At 52.5% G+C, this 5,317-nt stretch overlaps 1 long non-coding RNA gene across 1 annotated transcript; it reads left to right on the top strand.

Annotated features, from left to right (window-relative positions):
- The first annotated feature begins 2,242 nt into the window (after nt 1–2,242).
- Nucleotides 2,243–5,104, top strand: LOC120613528 (uncharacterized). Its single transcript, XR_005655731.1, has 3 exons — nt 2,243–2,280; nt 3,393–3,585; nt 4,821–5,104. It is a non-coding gene; the product is annotated as an uncharacterized LOC120613528 (long non-coding RNA).
- The last annotated feature ends 213 nt before the right edge of the window (nt 5,105–5,317 follow it).

The raw sequence follows: 5,317 nt of genomic DNA, 5'->3' as shown, positions 1-5,317 counted from the left end.
GCCCCCGCCCCTGCACGCGAGGTTTCAACAGCAGCGTCTGGAGCCATTGCAAAGGCCTGGTCACCCACGTGTCTGGTGCGGCCGGAAGGCTCCGCTGGGGCCCGTGTGCCTGTGTCCACCGTGGCGTCTCCAGCACAGCAGCTGCACGGCAGCCAAACTGCTACGAGGCACATCGACCCCTCCCTCCTGGATGCCCACGGCTCGCGGAGGCCGCCAATTCTGAGACGTGGGAGACACTTTCTTCCGCATCTAGAACAAGTGGGGAGATATTTTTCCGGTAAGTTTTCCTGTGGCCCGGGCAGATGGAATCATTTACCTACAGGGGCCTCCCGCGAGCATCGAATCAGCTACAACTGCTGCCTCTGGAGACAGCATCCTGCATCCTGCTCACGGCCCAGGCGCTCACCTGCGATCCTACCTGGCAACCAGCAGGAAACCCAACTTCCTGAGATGGTCAACCAGTCCCGGGTCAGCCATAACCTCTGTTTACAGCATTCTCGGGGCTGAGGGAACCGTGGAGGAAATGGAGGTTGCCAAAGGAACCAAAGACTGATTCTATCTTTTTTTTTTTAACCTGGCAATTAAAAAAAAATCACCATGGACACATGAATCGTAACCGGCGCTGACCGCGAGGCCTCCGGCCGGAAGGACCGCTGAGGCCGCGGCCCTTGGGGGCGGCTCGTCGTCCTGGCGGTGACTGCGGCTCGCGGGGCGCGAGAGCTGTGTTTCCCTCTCTCTCGTGTCTTCCCGGCACCACTCGCATTCTCATGTCTGATGATTCTTCGCTCTTGTCGCTCTCTTTCCTTTTTAAAAAAATTTATTTCTCGATCCACCCACTTCGTTTCTGTTTCCTGGGATTATTTACCAACGCAACGAAATGCTAATATTGCATACGACGTGCCAGAAAGTGCCGGTACACAGAGAAGTAGACACCCGCCTTGCCCCTGGCAGCCCCAGGAAGGGGCTGTGGCTGGAGGGAGGCGGGCCCGGCCCCCGGGAGACCTGGGGTGCCCCGGGCCATGTGGTGGCAGAGTCCACAGAGCAGGGTCCAGATGGCACCCAGGTGCCCGATGGGGAAGCCTCTGGTTAACGCTGGACCCCTCCCCTAGGGAGCTCAGGGCCCAAGTGGGGAGAGAGGTGGGCAAGCGGTCCTTTGAAGAGACATGGGTAAGAGAGGGGTGTCGGCTGAACACCTGGGGGGCGGCCCACACCCCCCTAGGAACTTAGAGCTGTTCTAGAACCCTCCACAGTGCTGCTCTTTCCTCTCTCACTCGTCCTGAGGCTGGTGGGAGCCGCCGGCGGGGTGGCTCAGTGGGTGGGGTACAGACACGGGAAGAACTTCCTGGGTCCTCTCTCCTCCCTCTTGATAGGTGACCTGCCAGGGCTCAGTGCTCACTCGGCAGGGATAATTCATTCATCAGTCCGGGTTCGAATCCTGCCTCCACCACTTGCAAACTGTGGAAAGTCACTTAAACTCTCGGAGCCTCCGTCTCCTCGTCTGTAAAATACCTGATTCATAAGGGTTAAACGAGATGATATTGGTAAAGCATTTAGCAGAGCACCTGGCATACGGTAAACAGGGTATGTGTTTGCTCGATAAAAACCATCTGTTCCAGGTGCTGGGAATATCGGGATGTTTCTGACCCCATTGTTCACCTAGAAATAAAAGGCCAAAGCGCGAGACAACAGCATCTGTTTGAGATCAACAAGAAGAGCCTGTTTGAGATCAACAAGAAGAGCTATTCGAGAAGCACCGACTCAGGCAGGAGCCCCAAGGGCGTTCTGGTTAGTTGACAAAGGCGAGGGGAGTTTAAGGAAGGGAGGGAGGATGATCCGATCTCGTGGGAGGGAGGCGTTTCTATAGGTGAAGATAAGCCGACAGGATCCTAATGCTGAGGAATGTTTCAAATTTCCGGTCGGGGAGTCCTCAGTCCGGTAGTCCTGCCATCTGCTTTCTTGTTATCTGTGCAAACAGTTCTTTGGGATTCGATGCGCTTAAAGCCCAGTCCAAAGGTTATTTTGCCCTGTTTTAACATTGCAAAGCTTTGAGGCATGAGACGTGCAAGGCGGTTCCTCTGGGATGGCAGCTCCATTTAAAAGCGGTTCTGCATAATACATATATATACATATTTTAACAATGTTATGTTATTTGTTTCAGAACTTTGACATGGGGGAGCAGAGACCAACAATAAAGAGAACAAAGGAATGATCTGGGTGCGGAGTCAGGAGGAAGATTAAACCAGGAGTCAGGAGGAAGATTAAACCAGCAACAAGATCGAGGTGAGCAGCAGTGGGGGCGGGGGAGCGTTACTTCCAGGGGAGGGAGGGGCTGTGTACACGGAGCCCTGAAGGACCACGAGGCCCAGGGGACCGGATTCCAGGCCGCGGGAATGGCGCGTGCAAAGGGCTGGTGCTTTGGGAGGAAGGAAGGCAGGTGTGGCCGGGGCACGGGGACAGCGGGAGAAGCCGCGTGTGAATGAGGGTGGGGGAGGGGGCCCAGGCCCATGGCTTCTTCTGAGCTTCTTTCCCAATTGCAGTAAGAGACTGTCTCAGTTCCCTGGGCTGTGGCGACAAAGTGCCACAGACTTGGTACTTAGAACAGAGACGGATTCTCTCTGGAGACCAAAATCAGGGTGTTGTCAGCAGCACGGGCCCTCCACAGGCACCAGGGGGAGGTCCTTCCTTGCCTCTTCCAGCTCCCGGTGGCCCCAGGTGTTTCCTGGCTTATGACTGCATCACCCCAAACTCTGTCCCTGTCTTCACATGGTTCCTCGGTGTGTGTGTCTCTGTGTCGTCATCTCATAAGGAGTCATTGGGTTTAGGGCCTAAAACCAGTATGACAGCATCTCAAGACCTTAACCTAATGACATCTGCAAAGATCTTATTTCTGAATGAGATAACGTCCACAAGTTCTGGGGCTCAGGGCTTGGACACACCTTTTTGGAGGGACATGAGTCAACTCTCTGCAGCGGCTACCGGTAGTTTAAGCAGAGGGATGGCATGGTCTGACTTATGACTGGACAGGATCACACCGGCAACCATATGGAGGAGACAGAAGGTAGGGAGGCGTGTTAGGGTCGGGGCTACCGCGGGCAGCTGGGTCAGACATGACAGGTGAGAAAGAAAAGAAGGCATTCTGCTGGACATAAACAATTTCACAGATCACCAGCCTCAGACAAGGCCACTCTGTCACCATGTTGGATCAAGACAGTAACGAGACCCCTCTGAAATCATGTCTGCACACAGACAAAACCACATTGTCCAAACCACATTGTCCGAACACGTTGTCCAAACCACAAAATTAACCGAACGCCCCTCATCCTGGCTAACGTGGTGCCTTTTTTATTAATCAATCACAGCCCTAGCCTTGCTCTATCCTTTCCACCTTCTAGATGCCCAATCATAGCACAATCCCGATTCCTGGCAGCATCCAATCCAGAGCAGAGCCTGCTTCCTTGAGCCCTCCCTAGACATACAACAGAGGCCCAAGCCTATAACAGGTCCTACATGAGAAGCCTATGGTTCCCCATTGTGTGTGTTCACTCATCACATCAAATCAACAGGCTCCACATCGTTGATCTTCAGGTGTGCTCCCGGTGGCCTCTGGTGGAAGGTCAGGCGGGCTTCATGGGCGGTGACCTGCGTGGCCTCAAGGCCCTGCACTTAGAAGGGTCCAGAGCTTTGTTCAAAGCAATGCTGCCGCCATATTGAAATTCTTAATGATTTTTGAGCAAGGGGGCTCCGTGTGTTTATTTTTTACTGCGCCCTGCAAATTCTATAGCCAGTTCTGCTAAAGGGTACTGACGATGGTTCGTGCCAGGGTCATTGTGAGAGTGTGACAAGTGGGTGGACACCAGACTTTTTGGCCAGGACGTGTGGGACCGGTTGCTCGTGTGGATTTGGGCGGGAGGATGCAGGGACGGGAGAGAGAGAAGTCCCACTTTGGGGCTGTGCGCTTGCGTGGGGAGTGTCCTTTACTCAAATGGGAAATACTGCGTGGTCAAGTCAGGCAGGATTCAGAGTGGGAGGCGGGTCAAGAGTCTCAATTGGATGAAAATATACTTCCTAGCACACATTAGCGAGTAGACGTTTTCAAAAATGGAGACTCGATTTTGTACGACGGTCTTGCAAGATATTCCCACGGGCTGCAGGGAGAGCTGGGTAAAGAGCACACGGGATCTTTCCCTATTATTTCTTGCAACTGCATGTGCATCTACAATGATCTCAGAGTGAAAAGTTTAATTAAAGAAAAAAAAACGATGACCCAGAAAATCAGGATGTGAATAAAATGATAAGAGGCTCCAGGCAGGCGTGACACATCTGTATTCCTCAGCTCTTAAACGTACAGGGAGTTTGGGAGCCACACAAGGAGGCGGCCGCAGCCCAGTCGAGGGGCCGTGAGTGGCGCCTGCGGGGACAGGGGCAGCGGTTGTGTATTTCCTAGTGTCCTCGAGTTGGGGCCGGTGGGGCTGAGAGCGGCTCATCTCTCTGAGGCCAAGTGACAGGGGTGAACTTGACCGAGGAAAGTCCTTTGAGGAAGCATGGGGATGGGCTCGGGGTGGTTTGGACCTGGAGACTGTGAGCAGCAGTGGTGGCCAGAATGATTTCCATCGGTCCCCAATTTCATGCTTCCATCAGCTCCCATGGGGGTAGGGTGGGGAGAGCAACTCATCTTGATATTTGCGGATTTATTCACGGAATCCCCTCCCCCCGTTCCCCACATCTGGATGAGAATATGTGACTTGCCCCTTAGAGGAAATAGTTAAGTGAGTCGCTAAAGCACAAAGCATTCCTGTAAAATTGCTTCCATATTTTATTAGACGCAGATGAGCATGAATTACTGCGAAGCCAAGAGGAGGGTTTGCAAATTTGGTTCCTGTCTTTCCATAAACAACTCTTTCACACCTAGATCGTTACGGAAAGCCTTTCATCAACGTTGGCTTGCGAGGGGACCATCGAATGACCCATTCACTTATCCATTCACCCTACATTTATTTATTGGGCACCTCCTGTATGCCAGGTAATACAAGCTAAATTATAGCTTCAGGTGTCATTCTTATTGACCTGCCTTTAAGAGTCACCATCAGGTGTACAAGGTCCTTGTGAGATCAGCTGATCTGGGGTTTTACCGTCATGGGAGCGACATCATTTTCATACACTTCTCCACAGTTGGAAGTGCTACTTAACATTAAATTCCTCTTTCTTAAAATCTCATTTGTGTCAAGGTGTGAAATTTCTTGGGGGGAAATGGACAGCATCATTGCCAACCTGGCTTTCGTGTCGAATGGATGTTAGTAGTTTGTCATACTCCATCATA

The sequence above is a fragment of the Pteropus medius genome, unplaced genomic scaffold (assembly GCF_902729225.1).
Source record: "Pteropus medius unplaced genomic scaffold, Ma_sr-lr_union100, whole genome shotgun sequence".
Taxonomy (NCBI): Eukaryota; Metazoa; Chordata; class Mammalia; order Chiroptera; family Pteropodidae; genus Pteropus; species Pteropus medius.
This window is presented reverse-complemented; position numbering and strand designations above follow the sequence as displayed.